The 19955-nt window shown below is 47.4% G+C and overlaps 1 protein-coding gene across 3 annotated transcripts in view; it reads left to right on the top strand.

Moving 5' to 3' along the window:
- Positions 1–19955, top strand: part of LOC147628356 (E3 ubiquitin-protein ligase At3g02290-like) — a 110534-nt gene that overhangs the window by 50066 nt on the left and 40513 nt on the right. The gene's annotated exons all lie outside the window — the stretch shown is intronic.

Raw genomic sequence — 19955 nt, 5'->3', positions numbered from 1 at the left:
TGTCAATCCCCATCAACACCATAAGCTCTTTCACCTCCTCTTCAACTTTATCCCCGTCTTTAAGGCCGGTAATCCTCACATGCAAAGCACGTGTACGTCTTCGTTGTTCCTCTTCCAAAGTCATATTAATGATTGTAGGTGTAGGGGTTGTTATCTCCTTACCTTTACCCTTCTTGGCGACCTCTATCCACTTCTCCGCTTCATCCATCTTCTTTTGCGTCTTGGTGATGACCTCCACCCATGAGGAAGTCTTTGCTTCCTGTTGTTTCTCTTCTTCCTTAATTGCCCGTACTTGTTCCTTGATAACCTTGAGCTCTTCTATCATGGATGGCTGAATTTCACCTTCTTCAAGTCCACCATTTGCCTTGGCCTCTGCAAGCTCCCTCTGAAGAGCTGAAATTATGCCTTTGAGCGTGTTGACTTCCCCGTGAAGGTCTTTGACTTCCGCTATGAGGTCCTCCTTCTCCTCTTTCCACCGCTTACCCTCATTGAATACCATTTGGAGAAAGTTTGGAGAGAGAGAGAGAGAGAGAGAGAGAGAGAGAGAGAGAGAGTTATGTTGCTGCCTTGGGGGCCTGAGGAGGGGTGGGTGGGTGAAACCGATCCCGTCAAGTGGGAAAGACTCAATTGGACACCTACACGTTTAATAGCACAACTTTAAAACCACAAATATGAAATGGACAACTTAAAATAACTTGAACTTTAAATGAACAGAAATGGAAAGATGGACACCAGCACTGGGGCCGGAACGGGCCGACCCCCCCCTCAATATATGATATATTTATTGGGAGTATTTAAAGAATACAATGCTCCATGGGTTCTGAGAACCAGATGATGTCCATGTACATATGAAAACAATACTAAACAAAAAGCTCGAATTTCGATGTAGAAGCTCGAAGCAGATTGACCACTAGTGTGGTCCAATCGCTACGGTCCTGTGCTTTCACTGGACTCCGCGGAGAGCACCATACTGGTGTTCCGAGACCACGCACAGACAGGCGCTCTCGTACTAACGCCTGGCTCTCCCGATCTCAGCACCTTTGGACCGAGGTTCGCCCATATAGCTTGGACAACCCGGCACCGAACGGGTGTAGGCCGAGCGGGACGAATCTCTTACCAGATTTAAACATTAAATGCTTTACTCAAATCTGAAAATCACTTACTTGTAGATGGTTGATAGAAGACCAAAACTTGTAGTGTTTGTGTAGTCTTTGAGACCACCTTTGTTGGAGAAAGAGGAGCCTCGTGAAGACTCACCACTAAGAGTACCACCAAAAAGGGCACAGCCGGTAGGAGCAGCCGCCTGTGGGAGCAGCAATACAGCAGACACCGGATAGAGGAGTAGGTGCTCCAGGAGAAGGGGAGCAGCCCACTGAAGCTGGTCGTACAGTTGCAGCAGCAAGGGCAGTAAACTCCAGTCGTGTAGAGGGTAGTTTGCAGCCAGCCAATGGAAGGAAGGGCACCTGGCTGCTGTTTACAGGCGTCTGTCTGCAGCCGTACAGTAGAAGATATGGCAGCCGCCTGGGAGAAACAGCCTGTAGGAGATGGCGTAGAGGAAACAGTGCAGCATAAGCAGTCCTCTGTCGTGCAGTTCACAGCCCGCCTGTAGAGGTGGAGGCGCAGCCAACAGCAGAGGAAAAACTGAGATGCGCCTGAAGTGGGGGCAGCCGCCTGCTGTAGATTCAGTCGTACAAAGGGAGTCGCCTGCAGAGGAGGTACAGCCGTTCAGAGGGAGCCGCCTGCTGTAGGTGATACAGCCGTACAGAGGGAGTCGCCTGCAGAGGTTTATGCGCAGCCAGCACAAAGTCAGTCACCTGTAATGAATCAGGCGCAGCCAGCCTCAAGGAAGCATGCGCAGCCTGTGTGTAGCACCTCCTGCAGCAAACACAGCAGAACTCCAGCCGCCTGATAGCTTACGAAGGGTGATGAAAAACCACGCCAGGGAGAAAGCGATGGATCCTTACGCTTGAAGGGGTGAACATTTTTTATAAAATTAATGTGGAGATTTCACTAGAGTGTTCCCACGCATGCATGAAGGGGACTAGTGGGGGTTGGTGACCATGCCCACCCCCACACTCACTTAAAAGTGAGGCTTCCCACCTTGGCCCCAAAGTGGGTGCCCAAAGGGGGTGCCCACTTTTAAATGAATGTGAACCCCTAACCTTATAAATAAAGGGGTTAGAATAAAATAACATTAAACAACAAGTGCAACATACTTACCACCTGTTCACATGCACTGAAACTTGTCAGAATACAGGGCACACTTCACGACTCACTGGCAGGCGTCCCCGCTCAGTAAGTAACACGTCAGGCAGGCAAACACACGAATACATGTCATGCGAAAACAGTTTCAAGCATGCAAAATATGTGTGCATGTGCAAAAGTAACATGGACATATCTCCCGTTCATGGAACATGTACAAAATATTTGTCGGCACAAAACTGGCACGACATTTATTACATAAAAACCTGGTCTTCCTATGGAGTGACAGTCCCATAGGTAAGACACAGTTCCAGGCACGAGTTTCCCTAGGTGTGACAGTCCCATAGGTAAAACACGGCACGAATACTGGCTCTTCCATGGCGTGACAGTCCCATGGATCGAACACAGTCCAGGTCATACACGGGTGGCACTGGTCTGGCTCCCGTCCATACGACACCATCCTGCTAACACACGGGTGGCACCAGTCTGGCTCCCGTCCATGTCAGCAAAATACTGGCCTCTTCACACGAGACACTGGCCTGGCCTCAAGTGAACGAGACGCAAAAATGTGGGAATGGACCAAATGGTCGGCCAATTGGTGACATCCCCCCGGGCTTCTAAAGAGTTGACCTCAACTTAAAAGCCTCAAGATATGCCTGCAGCAATTGCGGATAATCTGCAAAATATTCCTCATTTACCCACTTGGCATCAATAGGCAAATAATTCTTAAACTTCACAAGGTATCTCCTGGAAAGCTTTCCTGCAGGTAGCTTTCTCTCCTTGTGAAAAACAATCTGTTCTGGCTGGAGGATCTCCTCAAGCTCTTCAATTTCTGGCGGATCTTCTGTGACAGGCTCATCAGGATCTGGCCCCACATATTTCCGAAATAGACTCACATGAAAAGCATTGTGAATCTTCCAATGACTAGGTAAAGCAAGCCTGTATGACACTTCATTGATCTTGTGAATCACCTTGAAGGGTCCATAATAGCGAGGAGAAAGCTTAGGATATGATCCTTCTCGTCCTGGCCTCTTTCGAAGCCTAGCCTTCTCAAATTTCAGCAATACCCAATCACCTTCTTTGACTTCCATGTCCCTTCTATGCTTGTCAGCAGCCTTTTTATGCTTATCCTGAGATCTTGCAATGGCTGTCCGGACCTGACGAAAGGCAACATCCAAGTCACGAACATATTCATCAGCAGCAAAAATCTCATCCTTGGTACGAAGGATGGGTGGCAAGACCACTCTGCCATAAACAACCTCAAATGGAGCCTTTCCTGTGGAAGCATGGATTGTATTGTTGTAGGCAAACTGAACAAGTGGAAGATACTTCTCCCATGCACTCTTTTGATCTGCCACATAACACTTCAATAAATCCAACACAGCTGAATTCGCAGCTTCACTTTGGCCATCCGTTTGGGGATGATAAGCTGATGAAAACTCAAGCTTAGTACCCATGTTATCAAACAAAGCCCTCCAAAATAGGCTTGTAGTCCTGGGATCTCTATCCCCAACAATGGATTTAGGCATACCATGATGCTTGAAAATATTAGCAAGAAAAAGCTTTACCATATGATCAGCTTTAATGGTTTTCTTGACGGGCAAGAAGTGAGCTTGCTTGCTAATCCTGTCCACAATAGTCCAAATAGCATCATTCCCATGCTGGGATCTAGGCAAATCCATAATAAAATCCATCGTGATACTTTCCCAAGGTTGCGAGGGAATAGGCAATGGCTGAAGCAAACCTGGAGGCTTTTGCCTATCAAATTTCACCTTTTGGCAAGTGATACATGCACGCACATAAGCCTCAATGTCTTTACGCATGCTTGGCCAAAAGAAGTACCTCTGAATCATGCGAGTAGTAGGCATTATACCTCTATGATCAGCGTATGGTGGAGCATGACATTCGTCCATAACCTTTGGACGCAAATCCTTCACCACACATAGGCAATTATCCTTCATGAGATAACCCTCATTGATAACATAAGAGGCATGTGAATGACCAGCCATCAAATCAGTCCATATATGGCAAAAATCAGCATCCAAATGATACAAATCTCTCATAGTAGATAGATCTCCATGAGAGGCCACTGAGACTGCAGCAATATAAGGCCTCCTAGATAGTGCATCGGCCACCACATTTTTCTTTCCTGGAGTATGCACAATCTGAAAATGAAACATGGAAAGAAAATTCGCCATTCTCATTTGCTTCTCTGAAAGCTTGGTTTGAGATAGAAAGTATCTCAAGCTTTGATGATCTGTCTTGACCACAAATTCAGCCCCAAGAAGATAGTGTTTCCAAATCTTTAAGGCATGAATTACAGCCAAGAGCTCTTTCTCATAGATATCCATATGAAGCTCGGCATCATGCAAACGACGGCTCTCGTATGCAACTGCATGCCCTTCTTGATTTAGGACAGCTCCTATGCAATCACCACAAGCATCACATTCAACCACGAATGACTTGTGCAAGTCAGGAACTATCAATACTGGACCACATATGATCGCTTGCTTGAGCTGCAAGAAAGCATCCTGTTCCTTTGAAGTCCATTTGAAAACAGTTTTCTTCTTCGTGAGATCATGTAGAGGAGTTGCAATCATAGCAAAGTGCCTTATGAAACGCCTGTAGTATGAACATAATCCCAGAAAACTACGTACTTGATGTACGTTTTGCAATTCGGGCCAATTCCGAATAGTCTCTATCTTTGCAGGATCCATTGTAACTCCATCCTTGGATACAATATGTCCCAGATAATGAATCTCTGAAAGGAAAAACTCACTTTTCTTGGCATTGACGAAAAGTTTATGCTTCCGCAACTCTTCGAACACTGTGACCAAATGAGTTCTGTGTTCCTGCTCATTCTTGGAGAAAACCAAGATATCATCAAAGAAGACTCCTGTAAACTTACGATGGGATCGGAATATCCTATCCATCATACGATTAAAAGTAGCAGGAGCATTGGTGAGACCAAAAGGCATTACCAAGAATTCATATAATCCGAAGGTTGTCCTGAATGCAGTCTTATGGACATCTTGTGGCACCACGCGTATCTGGTGATAACCACTCTTCAAATCAAGTCTGCTAAAGCAAGCTGAGCCATCAAGCTTATCCAAGATATCATCAATACGTGGAATAGGAAATCTGTTCTTGATGGTAAGCTTGTTCAAAGCTCTATAGTCTACACACATACGGAATGATCCGTCCTTCTTTTGAACAAGAAGCACAGGAGAGCAGTAAGGTGAGGAACTGGGCTGAACCAAACCTTTCTCTAAAAGCTCATTAACCTGCTTCATAATTTCTTCTTGTTGTGCAGCACTCACTCGGTATGCGGGTTTGTTAGGTGGAGAACTACCTGGCACAAGATCTATGCAATGATCCTCGGGCCTTTGGGGAGGTAGTTCACCTGGCAATGAGTCAGCAAAACAATCTTTGAATGCATTAAGAAAATTCAGCCTATCATTAGACATAGCATCCACACTTTGATGATTTGGCACAAGACTATCACGCACAAAAACCAAGTACGCTGAAAGACTCTTTTTCATTGCTTTATTAATTTGGATGTGTGATACAACTGGGATGGAATCCCCTTCTTTGCCAGCATCAATAAAGTGCATGCGGCCTTTATGCATAAAAGAAATCATATTGGACTTGTAGTCTTTGCGGGGCTCAAGCCTATGATGCCACGGCTTGCCCAACAATGCATCACATCCATTCAAAGGAGCAACTAGGAAATGCTCATTGTCAAGGTAGCCCTGAATATGAATACGCAACTTCCCAATCAAAGGGGTAACCTGCACCTCTTTGCCAATAAATGCAGCTTCGGCTTCAATCTGAGGTCCCATGTTTTCAACCTCAATTCCCAATGCAGCTGCCATTTGCATAGAGATGAAATTGTCAGTTGCACAGTCATCAAACATAAAGAGTGCGGGCTGATCCTTAACTTGCCCCCATGCCTTGCAAACCATTCTCTCTTTAGCATCATGACCTGTATTACCTTGCACATCAGGAACTGCATGAACATTTGCTTTGGTGTTCTTGTTCTCGTGCTTTGGTTTGCGATCTGGGCATTGCCGGAACATGTGGTCTTTGCTACCACAAGAAAAGCATTTTCCATCCTTAGCATATTGCTCTCTTTGCTCCGGGGTTAATCCAAACTTGTTCTTTCTTGGGCCCTGTTCTTTATTTTCAGCTTTACCACCCTTGTAAGGCTCCCGGAAGTTCTTTTTAGGTGGCTGTCCACCCTTTTGCTGATTTGGGACAGCCTTGTCCTTCGCCTTGGAACCTCCTTGATCTTGCTTGATCTTGAGCACCAATTGCTCAGTAGCAAGGGCAGAAGCTGTGAGTTGTTGCAATGTATGTTTTGGGTGTAATTCAATACCCGATCTATAAGCAGGTTGCAATCCAGAACGAAACTTCCTCTTTCTTTCCTCCTCAGAGATTAGCATGAAGGGAGTCACTTCCAGCAACACTTTCCAAAATTTGTTCACATACTGTTGCACACTCTCATTATCTTTTTGTTCTAGCCTGTCCCACTTTTGAGTGAGAGTTTGCTCTGCATTGGGTGGCAAGAACTGAGCATAAAATCTGTCTTTGAATTTCTTCCAAGTAGAGATGGGATCCTTGGTGATCTTTTCGGTGATCCACCAATGGGCAGCAGTGCCTTTCAGAAACATGCTAGCATGGCGCACCTTCGACTTTTCTGTAAAGTCTTCATCGCTAAAAGCAATGTCGAACTGTGCCACAAACGCTAACACCTTAGAAGCATCGTGTTCACCATGAAAGACATCAAATTTGACAGATTTATCACCTGCTTTGAACTCCTTGAGCTTCCTGGCATGAGGCTCATGGTCCTCTCTTTTTCTTTTCCCCTTATCCAACGGGGTAGCCCTGTCTGCATGGGCTCCATGGGCCGTCAAAGAAGCTTCATGGGGCACGGTGGCATGTGCTCCACGAACTCGAAGCTCAGATGCATGTGACTTACCTGCATATGGCATGGTCTCTCCATGAGACAACTCAGAAGGCAAAATTTTTCTGGAAGCAGACCTGTCACCATGAGATACATATCTTGCATGCATGTGACTTTCGTGCCCTCCATGAGCACTGGCATACATATTTCTGTCAGGCTTAGTGCCTTGGGGAGAGGATGCATGACGAGAAGTGACAGTCACCTCTTCCCTTTGCATATAAGATTTCAGCCTCTGGGATGCGGGATCTCCATGCTTTAAACGAGGTGGATTTCTGAATTTTAGTTCTCCGTCATCCCCCTCTTTGATATCACCTTTGCGAAGGAGATAGGCAAGTGCCAACTCCCTTGGTTTCTTGCCCACTTCACGAGCCATTGATTCAAAGGTTACATCAACCATAGCATCTGCCTTCCTGGCTTCAATAGCACTTTGCAGATGAGGATCTTCATGCAAAAACTTCAATTCTTGCTCTTGAGCCTGCAAAAGTTTTCTCATATGTTCCATTTCAGCCCTCATAGCATCAGGGTCTTGTTCAAGCATAACTGTCTTTCCTGGAGACAGTTGACCTTTGGATTCACTATCCATAATCCTTTCAAGGGGCTTGTGCCTACCACGCAGGGCATCAGACCCACGAGAAGCACTAGAGGGACCCCTCGAATTTGGTACTTCCAAAGGGTTGCCTTGGCTGTCCATTGTGTTCAAAGTTTGCTAAAAGCGGGATGTCCAGTACACAGGTTCGTTTCCCCACTAGGAAGAGGGAAACAACCGTGCTCTGATACCAATGAAACCGATCCCGTCAAGTGGGAAAGACTCAATTGGACACCTACACGTTTAATAGCACAACTTTAAAACCACAAATATGAAATGGACAACTTAAAATAACTTGAACTTTAAATGAACAGAAATGGAAAGATGGACACCAGCACTGGGGCCGGAACGGGCCGACCCCCCCCTCAATATATGATATATTTATTGGGAGTATTTAAAGAATACAATGCTCCATGGGTTCTGAGAACCAGATGATGTCCATGTACATATGAAAACAATACTAAACAAAAAGCTCGAATTTCGATGTAGAAGCTCGAAGCAGATTGACCACTAGTGTGGTCCAATCGCTACGGTCCTGTGCTTTCACTGGACTCCGCGGAGAGCACCATACTGGTGTTCCGAGACCACGCACAGACAGGCGCTCTCGTACTAACGCCTGGCTCTCCCGATCTCAGCACCTTTGGACCGAGGTTCGCCCATATAGCTTGGACAACCCGGCACCGAACGGGTGTAGGCCGAGCGGGACGAATCTCTTACCAGATTTAAACATTAAATGCTTTACTCAAATCTGAAAATCACTTACTTGTAGATGGTTGATAGAAGACCAAAACTTGTAGTGTTTGTGTAGTCTTTGAGACCACCTTTGTTGGAGAAAGAGGAGCCTCGTGAAGACTCACCACTAAGAGTACCACCAAAAAGGGCACAGCCGGTAGGAGCAGCCGCCTGTGGGAGCAGCAATACAGCAGACACCGGATAGAGGAGTAGGTGCTCCAGGAGAAGGGGAGCAGCCCACTGAAGCTGGTCGTACAGTTGCAGCAGCAAGGGCAGTAAACTCCAGTCGTGTAGAGGGTAGTTTGCAGCCAGCCAATGGAAGGAAGGGCACCTGGCTGCTGTTTACAGGCGTCTGTCTGCAGCCGTACAGTAGAAGATATGGCAGCCGCCTGGGAGAAACAGCCTGTAGGAGATGGCGTAGAGGAAACAGTGCAGCATAAGCAGTCCTCTGTCGTGCAGTTCACAGCCCGCCTGTAGAGGTGGAGGCGCAGCCAACAGCAGAGGAAAAACTGAGATGCGCCTGAAGTGGGGGCAGCCGCCTGCTGTAGATTCAGTCGTACAAAGGGAGTCGCCTGCAGAGGAGGTACAGCCGTTCAGAGGGAGCCGCCTGCTGTAGGTGATACAGCCGTACAGAGGGAGTCGCCTGCAGAGGTTTATGCGCAGCCAGCACAAAGTCAGTCACCTGTAATGAATCAGGCGCAGCCAGCCTCAAGGAAGCATGCGCAGCCTGTGTGTAGCACCTCCTGCAGCAAACACAGCAGAACTCCAGCCGCCTGATAGCTTACGAAGGGTGATGAAAAACCACGCCAGGGAGAAAGCGATGGATCCTTACGCTTGAAGGGGTGAACATTTTTTATAAAATTAATGTGGAGATTTCACTAGAGTGTTCCCACGCATGCATGAAGGGGACTAGTGGGGGTTGGTGACCATGCCCACCCCCACACTCACTTAAAAGTGAGGCTTCCCACCTTGGCCCCAAAGTGGGTGCCCAAAGGGGGTGCCCACTTTTAAATGAATGTGAACCCCTAACCTTATAAATAAAGGGGTTAGAATAAAATAACATTAAACAACAAGTGCAACATACTTACCACCTGTTCACATGCACTGAAACTTGTCAGAATACAGGGCACACTTCACGACTCACTGGCAGGCGTCCCCGCTCAGTAAGTAACACGTCAGGCAGGCAAACACACGAATACATGTCATGCGAAAACAGTTTCAAGCATGCAAAATATGTGTGCATGTGCAAAAGTAACATGGACATATCTCCCGTTCATGGAACATGTACAAAATATTTGTCGGCACAAAACTGGCACGACATTTATTACATAAAAACCTGGTCTTCCTATGGAGTGACAGTCCCATAGGTAAGACACAGTTCCAGGCACGAGTTTCCCTAGGTGTGACAGTCCCATAGGTAAAACACGGCACGAATACTGGCTCTTCCATGGCGTGACAGTCCCATGGATCGAACACAGTCCAGGTCATACACGGGTGGCACTGGTCTGGCTCCCGTCCATACGACACCATCCTGCTAACACACGGGTGGCACCAGTCTGGCTCCCGTCCATGTCAGCAAAATACTGGCCTCTTCACACGAGACACTGGCCTGGCCTCAAGTGAACGAGACGCAAAAATGTGGGAATGGACCAAATGGTCGGCCAATTGGTGACAGTGGGATTACGCAGTCAAAGGGACCAGGGCAGGGTGCGCAAGAGAGAAAGAAAGAAAGAAAGAAAGATTTTATTACCGTCTTCCAAAAGACTGAACACGGCCTATGAGACAAATCAGTGTACCTGTATGGGGTATCCTCTATCATCCTAACAAAATGAAAAAGTACTGAACGAAAAAGCTGAATCTGGGTGTGCAATAAGTACAATGAGTGGGGGAGGGGATGGAGCTCTACTACTAGGAGAATGCAAAGCTATATGCATGGAGTATACAATCATGATATGCAACCTAGCTAGCTCCATCCTGTACCATACTGGGGGTATAAAATGGTATACATCAATGAAGGGGGTGTCCACAGCTCCCTGAAGAACATGCCTGGGTCTGCTCTGAAGCGAGCCAATTGCTCTGAACCCTCTTTGTGAAACTGAGCTCTGATCTGTGTCATCTCTCTCTGGTATAGGCGTGGTCTCCGAGAGAGAGAGAGAGGGGCTGCACACAGAGAGGGGGCGAATGCAAGCGAACATAGGAGATGGCGAACAGGTGCGCAAGCATAGCAATGCAGTACAGCGGGGGTGCGCAGTGTAAGCAGGGCAGCTCGGGCGGGGTGGGTACGAAGGGCAGTGCCAGGTGCAGCATAGCAAGGGTGCATAGACCACCAGCGAGAGGGTGTTGAGACCACCAGCGCGTAGCGCGAGCAGCGAGAGAGCAAAGACGTCACGCCATGGACAGCGTGAGCAGCGAGAGGGTGACCACCAGTGCGCAGCGCGAACAGCAAGAGAGCAAGAGCGAGAGAGTAATGAAATGAAATGTTATATTAACGTCTTCAAAAGGCCAAAGGGACCTATGAGACCAAAGTTACAACCATGTGACATCTGATACACTGTCTGGAAAAGAAAAGAAAGAACTATAGGTAAGTATCTAGCCCTACAATACATCAGTAGGAGGGAGCATCCGGAAGCAGCAACTAGGGAGAGTGGGAAGCTAATGCTACTAGTCAAAATGGGGTACATGAGTACATGGATACATGAATATGGGGGAGTACAAAAGTGACAGTGAGTACAACAGTATATGGCTAGAGAGAGAGAGAGAGAGAGAGAGAGAGAGAGAGAGAGAGAGAGAGAGAGAGAGAGAGAGAGAGAGAGAAGCGTATAACTGTGCTATATACACAAGAAAATCACGGGAATAAGATACAGAAGTGTGGGGGGCAAGGGGCCATTATATATGGCCCCAACAGCCAGTCGGCCTGCTGAAAAGATAGCTGACAGTAGTAGAAAAGTCCACGACTTGCTCCAACCTCCAATCGGCCAGCTGCAGAGGAAGGTCGGGGAGCAACAGGGTCGGTCGGCCAGTATCTGGACCAGCCAACAAGCATAGGACAACCTCCCACACCTGGAAAAAATAGGGAAAAATATGGAGAGTGGGGAAAAATGAGAAAACACCTAAATCGAGCGAGCACACCCACAACAGAGGCCCTAGTGTAAATATACAGACAGGAGATGACTGCTAACACCCCGTCTCAGCTATTGGATGTGGAACCAACCCCAGTGAGCTGGAGTGCCGCCGCAGCATAGCTTGAGGTAAGGACTTCGTGAAGAGGTCCGTCGCATTGTCCTCCGTCGAACAATAAAGAAGCAAGATGTCACCAGCCAAGATCTTCTCACGAACAAAGTGATATTGTATCTCTATGTGCTTGGTCCGGGCATGGAAGATCGGGTTTCGAGCAATAGCTATACAACTCTGGTTATTGCACTGGATGACTGTGGGCTCCTTCTGTGGAAACCCAATCTCGCCCAGCAACCTCCGCAACCACACAACCTCGCAAGCAACACCACAAGCAACCTGGTAGTCTGCCTTTGTCGGTGACAAGGCAATAGTTGGCTGCCTCTTACTGCTCCATGAAACCGCTCCTAAGGCGAGGGAAAAACTGTAGCCTGATGTGGATCTCCTCGTGTCTGCATCTCCTCCCCAATCTGAGTCACTCCATCCTTGGAGTCTGACTCCATCCATCAATCCCCCTCCTATGTAAAAGAGTCCAAAATCCTTCGTCCCCCCTGCAGATACCGCAACATCCGCAGATACCGCAACATCCGCAATTCTGCGTCCCAATGAGACTTCAACGGCGTCTCCATGAATGAGCTCAACAGCCCCACAGAAAAGCTCAAGTCCAATCTGGTGTTCAGCAACCAGATCAATGAACCAACCGGCTTCTGGTACAAAGAGGCATCAACTGGCTCACAAGAATCATTCACTGTCAGCTTCGTGTTCGGGTCCATCGGCAATGTAATAGGCTTGCAGTTCTCCATCCCAAAGGCCTCAAGCAACTCTTGAACATACCGCTGCTGAGAGACAAAAAACCCCCTCTGGGTCTACCAGGTCTCCAATCCCAAGAAGAGGTGGAGTAAGCCTAAGTCGGTCATCTAAAACTCCTTTGACAAGGCAGCCTTCGTCACTCTAATGTGCTCCACATGACTGCCGGTCAGAATGAGATCATCCATATAAAGGATCATTAACGTAACCATGCTAGGTTCTCGAAAGAGATACAGGTTGGGATCTACAACCGATCTTTGAAATCCAGTCCGGAGAAAGAAGAATCAATCATGTGATTCCAAGCCTTGGGAGCCTGTTTAAGACCATACAAGGCCTTCCTTATCCTGTAAACCATCCCTTCTGATCCTAGAACCACAAAGCCTGGAGGCTGCTCAACATACACCTCCTCGTGCAGGTCACCATTAAGGAACGCAAATTTGACATCCATCTGATACACGGGCCACCGCTGAGAAGAAGCAAGGGCAAGAACGGTCCGAATCGTGGTCATCCTCACTGTCGGTGCAAAGGTATCCTCATAGTCGATGCCTGGCCGCTGAGCATAACTCTTAGCTACAAGTCGGGCTTTGTGTTTGTCCACCAACCCATCTGAGGCATATTTGGTCTTAAAGACCCACTTGACACCAATGACTGACCGTTTCGACGGCCTCGGTACTGACTCCCAAGTGTTGTTCTTCTCAATGGCATCCAGTTCCACGAGCATGGCTTTCCTCCAAGTATCTTGTGCAAGGGCTTTCTTGACGGAAGTGGGCTCTTTGTCTCGCATGATACGAGACATCAAAGCATAATTTACCTGTAAAAGCTCCGTTGAATGACTTTTATCACGGACTCTGTGTGATGTTCGAGGTCCGTCCTCTGTGGTCCATTTGAAGAGAAGCTACATGACACCTGACTCCCGAAGGGTGTCCACTAACCATCTGTGTACTGGAACATAACGCGGAGCCTCCTGTTATTGCGGGAGCTCAACTCCAGCTGCGGGCTCAACCTCCTAAACTAACTGAGGTTGTCCGGCTGGAACAATAAACTGGGAATCATCATCAGAATCTTTTGGGTCTCCAAGAAGTGGTGGCTCATCAACCGTGGAAACCGGAACATGCTCATCAAACACCACATTCCTTCCTCTCTGGATCAAATAACTTGTATGCCTTGGAAAGAGAGTTAAATCCCACAAAGATAAGCTTTTGGGACTTCGAGTCGAGCTTCCCCCTCTGCTTCTTCGGAATGTGAACATACGCATCGCTCCCATCACATGCCACTCCTTGAACCGAGCAAAAGCTTGGTCCTTCTGAGAAAGGAGATCAACCCATGTGAATCTAGAACAATCATCAACAAGCAGCATGAAGTACAAGGAACCTCCCAAGGATGTTGTTTGCAAATGTCCACTCAAGTCAGTGTGTACCAACTCCAATGGTTTCGAAGCCCTCCTGGAAGCCTGCTTCGGAAAGGATTCCCTGTGCTGCTTACCACAAATGCAAGAACTACAACGTCCTTGCTTACTGCCAAAATCTGGCAAGCCAACCACCATCTGGTCCCGAAAAGCTCGACGCAGCGCATCCACATTTAAGTGGCCAAACCGAAAGTGCCACAAGTAACCAACCTGAGAACCTCTCAAAGACGAGAGTGCGGAGAGTTTGTATATACCATTTCCACGCCGCCTTCCCAAACAACCTGGCCAGTGTCGCGGTCCCGTAGAGCATCAGAATGCTCCTCAAACTCCACCCGGAAGCATACCTCATGCACTGACAATAGATGAAAACCTTGTGGTGGGACGTAAAGAACACGAGAGGAATGCTTACCCCCTCTGCCATCGGGAATGATCTCCATCCGGCCCTCACTGTGTATCGGAATTGTGGAATTGTTGCCAATGAAAATGCGACTTGATTGCCGTTTTAGATCCAGAAAGAAGTCACGGGAAGGAGTCATGTGACTGGAAGCACCACTATCGAGAATCCATTCCCGAGTATCCTTTGCGGTGAAGCCAACTACCTCCTCGCTCGAAGAAGATGAAGCATCCGTGTCCATCATCTCTAAGTGCACAAAGGCTGGAGTCTTTGCAGCTGAAGCTGAAGAATCAGCACTCTTTCCAGTCCGCTTGGGATACTTCCTCCAATACTGGCCTTTCTCGCCACAATCATTGCAGGTCCTCTTGGCCTTCAGTTTCTCTCGATCTGAGTCGGGCTTCTTCTTAGAAGACTTCTCCGATGAAGCCTTCCCTTTGCCCTTGTTGTTGTTATTCTGGCCTTTAGACCGTCAGCGAGTTAAGGCCTCAGAACCTCCGCCCTGTGGAGGATTCGTGAATCTTTCCTCCTGGTCCAAGACCACGGGCACAAGCTCCTTCCATGTGATGGTGCTGAGCCTGCCACTGGTAATCAACGAAGAGTAAAAGGTTGAGTACTGAGAGGGAAAATGTGATAGCAACGTTATGGCCATATCCTCTGATGATATCTCTTTCCCAGCCTGGAGAACTTCCTGCTGAAGAGCCTGCAGCTTGTTGATGTGCTTAAGCATCGTCGACGACTTTGCAAGATTCATCACCCGCATCTGAACTTCCAAGGCGATTCTCTTCATGGGCGATACCCTGTTGTAGAAAGAAGCCAATTGCTGCCATATACCTCTGGCTAGCGTCATATGCTTGATATGATTGATTACATGTGGTGTGCAATTGAGGAAAATGAAAGAACGGACTCTGGCATTGACACGATCCCATAACTGTGCTTGTGCCTCACGTTCCTTCCGAATAGAGGGTAACTCCCCTTCCTCTAACTCCGGCCGTGGAACCCCAACAACGATGAAATCAGCAAGGTCCTAAGACTCCAAGACAGATTCCATCAGTACCTTCCATATGCCGTAGTTGTTCCCTTCCAACTGACGGTCCACTAGGAATGTGGGGAGTGTCGGGATCTTCTCGTGCTTCTCAGCCATCTCAAGTAAATCTGTCATTGCGGGGGTGTAACTGAAAAGGGAGGGTGGGTGGGAAAAATGAAGAACTAAACTTGCAAGTGGCTGTCCAGCAAATCAGCCCGTACGGCCTAGAACAGTTCTTCAATCAGCAACACAAACAGCCCCCCTCTTGCTCACATAGCTCCCAAGATCTTCCAAGAGCCTAGAGCTGTGATACCATGTCAGAATATGCAGCGGAGATGAAGACAAGATCTGAAAACACTAGAGCAAGTGCACTGCAGATAAACACAGAGAGAGAGAGAGAGAGAGAGAGAGAGAGAGAGAGAGAGAGAGAGAGAGAGATAAGCGTATAACTCTGCTATATACACGAGAAAATCTTGGGAACAAGATACAGAAGCGTGGGGGGCAAGGAGCCATTGTATATGGACCCAACAGCCAGTCGGCGTGTTGAAAAAGCAGTGGACAGTAGCAGAAAAGTCCACGACCTGCTCCAACCTTGAGTTGGCCAGCAACAGAGGAAGGTCAGGGAGCAGCAGGGTCAGTCGGCCAGTATCTCGACCAGCCAACAAGCATAGGACAGCCTCCCACACCTAGAAAAAATAGGGAAAAATATGGAGTGGGGAAAAATGAGAAAACACCGAAATCGGGCGGGCACACCCACAACAGAGGCCCTGGTGTAAATATACAAACAGGAGATGACTGCTAACATTTTCAGCTATGATAGAGCAACATGACATTGATATGGAGAAGGTTTTGAAGTTGACGGAAAGCAACGAACTCTATGTCCATGAGAAAAAGTCAGAGTTTTATTTGTTCAAGGATCATTACCTTGGATACATTATCAGTGCCGAGGGCATCCAACTTGACCTAGCCAAAGTGGCCAAGATAGTCAATTGGGAGATACCGCAAACAGCTTATAATATTCAATCGTTTATGGACATATGCTAGGCATATTCCACCCACATCGACAAGTTCTCTGACCTCTCAACGGATCTTGTAGGTCTGCTTAAGGGTGTCAAGACTAGAAAGCAGCGGATTCGAATGATTCCACGAGCTTTGGAGGCATACAAGAACCTCAAGGTGGTAGCTCCTTGTCTAGCGCTAGCCTCGTAGGATGAGCCGTTCCAGGTGATCACCGATGTGAGTAACATTGCAATTGAAGTTGTTTTAGAGCAGAATGGCCATCCAATAGCTTACATGTCTCATAAGTTGCTACCCGCACAAAAGAATTACTCAAGTCTATGATCGAAAACTCCTCACAGTGATTCAGGCCCTGAAACATTGGATGCATTTACTTTATGGAAGCAAGACTTTAAGGTTCCCATTGATCATCAAGCATTGCATTGGATTCAGACAATGTCAAGTGTATAGTGGAGTGACTGTCAGCACCACTGAAGCCAAATTTTCTAGCAATTTGGTGACATGATCGAGTACCTTCTAGAGGAAAGGCCAATCCAGTAGCCGATGCTTTGTGGAGGAAGGGAATAGTAACTACGATTCAAACCACTAGACTAGACCTTGTTGGTACTGGACGAGATAATATGAAGCAGAAGTATGCGGATTCGGTATACAGTGGGAACAGGCATTGGAAGCCATAGGACCATGCCACTTTTTGATACGAGATGGTTGGCTTTTCTACAAAAGCCGCCTTTGTGTCTTGAAGTCGTTTAGGCAGCTCTTCTCCATGATGCCCACGATGCCATCACCCGTGGTCACAGGGGCCTGAATTCAACTTTGGAGAAGATAGAAAGGCAATACTATTGGCCAAAGATAAGGCACGATGTGTTCACCCATGTGCAACATTGCCCTATTTGTCAGAAAGTGAAAGCGTCTCATGGGAAGAAAGCAAGATTGCTTCAACCACTACCTAATCCTGAGGAACTTTTCCAAGATATATCTATGGATTTTTTGACAAATTTGCCTCCGAGTCCGGGTAAGCATAACACGTAATGTTTATATATATACCTAGATGAATCCAAGAACATGCCCGAATTCACCTTATAAGAAAGTGCAAGTTATAAACTCATGGTAATCTATATAGTCATCTAGGCATAAATATATACCTAGATGAATCCAAGGACATGCCCAAATTCACCTTATAAGAGAGTGCAAGTTTTAAAGTCATGGTAGTCATCCATAAGACTATATAACCATCAACTCCATCATGCATAGTATGGACTAGATACTACGACATTCCCACTAATGTGATCAGTGCCCAATAGTGGGTGTAGAACTTGGTAGATTTAGCAAATTTGTTATGCGTATTCCATGCAAGGCCAATGCGACCGCTGAGGTCGTTCCCACTTGTTCATTCAACATTGGTACACAATTGGTGGAATTCCTAGGACCATAGTGTCAGACCGTGATGCCAAGTTTACGAGCCATTTATGGAGGACATTGTTTGACAACTCTGGTACTAAATTGAACTTTTCCAATGCGTTTCACCGGCCAACAAACGGCCAGACTAAAATTTACAACCAATACAACCAATTGGCCTTTGACGTGCTGAAATGTTACGTCTATGATCAACAAGGTAAGTGGAATCTTATTTGCCTTTAGTTCAAGCAGTCTTTCCATCGTCGATGCGTTGCCGCTACCGTAGCATAACAATTGGTATACGCTCTGTACATCCACGTTGGTGCAAAAGTTGGGGGGGTACTGGCATATCCAAGTGATCACGTTTATCGGGTGAAATCGGGAGCAAGACATGGACAACTGTGGGATAGACGAGTGTCCCAGTTACCTATTACGATATAGGGTTATTCCAAGTGTCTAGATTTTTTACTTATGAATCTAGATAAAGTAGAACTGATATTAATAATTAGGTAAAGATGGTTCTGTGCTAGGAACCAGGATGTCCATGTGGATTGGAAGGGTCATACCGTCTCCTTTTTATATGATGGTGTCCATTTTTGTCTCTTGGGTGATTTTGTGGATAAACCCCCAAATCTTGTAAATATAGAAAAACCTAATAATATGATTTCTTCTTTGGATTATTAAGCGGGTACCAATGTGTTCTTGATCCCCTTTCATCTGATGTAGATTTTTCTTTACATTTCAGTAGAGTTAGAACCATGGGAGTTATTAAGGTCCGTAGTATGGGCTGCTAAAAGACACAATTTAAATGCACTGTCAATAACACTGTTGGGCATTGTCAGGCTCATGTGCAAGCACTGTCCAGTGCTAAAAAGAAGACAGAAAGCACTTAGAATCTTTTTGAAGGCCCTTTAACTGTAAAGTAGGGTGCAATGTAATGTGCTAAAAGCTATTTGCAAACTGTTAAAAAGCAGTAGCATGCAGTCTGTAGACTGCTTTGACTATAAAAAGGCAGTCTGTAAACTGCTAGCAAGCACGTGAAAAGCACTCTGTATAGGCAGTCGAGTGGCACTCCCATTCGTGGTGGCGAGGGGCGACGCTCAAAGGGAAGGAGAAGACTGCAGCTCCGATATCGGGAGGAGTGGGGCGAGACTGGTGAAGGATCAAACAAATACGGAGAGAGGCCAACATCTCATAGAAGGAGCTAAGCTCCACTGGCAAGCTCCGGAAGGAGTCGTCCGCCGGGTGCCCCATGATCTGGGGGGGGGACAAGACAGCGGAGGGGGGGGGAGGGGGCTGAGAATGAGAAGCTCATGCCGGGGCCCCCGTGCGGGGGGAGGTTGGAGTTGGCTTCACAAGGAAGGTCCAGCCCCTACCGTGTGGCGAACTGAGGGAGGCAGCTGAGACTGTCATCAGAAATCCTGATGCAGACGCCAGGGGATCCAAGTCAGAAGCCGTCATGCCATCGAGGGAAGCACGCATGAGCAGTGCGTAACTCCACGCAGTTCCGCAGCAGGACCTGGTCTGCCAAGGCGGTGGAGTCAAAAACACCAACTGGATGATGATGTTCCCTAGGAGCTGGATGGCGGAGATCCGTCCCTTCTTGCTAATCAAAGTGGCTTGCAGGAGGTGTCCCGAATCCAGCCCTGACCAGTTGGCTGCTGATGAGCTTGTAGACGAGAGAAGAGGCTTGCAAATTGTAACATTGGTTGACAAGAGCTGGACATCCGCTTTAGATAGCTGGCAATGGAGGACGGTCTCGGTAGGGGAAGGTGGAGCAGCTGCCATGAAGTCCTATGAAGAGTTAAAACCAAAAATTGAAATCCAATGCCGAAAGAAGATCAAGCGGGAGCTCCGGGGGAAGAGGGGGGGGGGGGGGGTAGGCTGTGCAGAGGAAGATAGGGGAAGCGCAAATGCTGATGGCTCAGAAGGGGGGCAGAGGGGATTGTGAACAGGGGGGGGCTACGCGAAGGGGGAGAGTGGAGGGGTGGGCTGTGCACTGAAAAGGGGGTGGGGGGGCGGGCGCTTTGCGCATGAAGGGCAGGTGAGAGGGAAAGGAGCGAAACAGGTAGACGCGGGGGGGGGGGGGGGGGGTGCTCAGCGGGCGTACGCGGGTGACAGCTCGAGCTTCTGTAGTCTGTTTTTATAGACATGTTTTTCAGCTTGTAGAAGGATCTTTTCTTGAGAAAGAAAAAACTAAATAGTTTTTCTGGAGCTGAGGATCTCTTTTGTTCTTAATAGTACATGTTAGGAGAC

The sequence above is a fragment of the Cibotium barometz genome, chromosome 19 (genome assembly GCF_041138505.1).
Source record: "Cibotium barometz isolate CiBa-2024 chromosome 19, ASM4113850v1, whole genome shotgun sequence".
Lineage (NCBI taxonomy): Eukaryota > Viridiplantae > Streptophyta > Polypodiopsida > Cyatheales > Cibotiaceae > Cibotium > Cibotium barometz.
The sequence above is the reverse complement of the archived record's forward strand: the minus strand, read 5'-3'. Positions and strand labels throughout refer to the sequence as shown.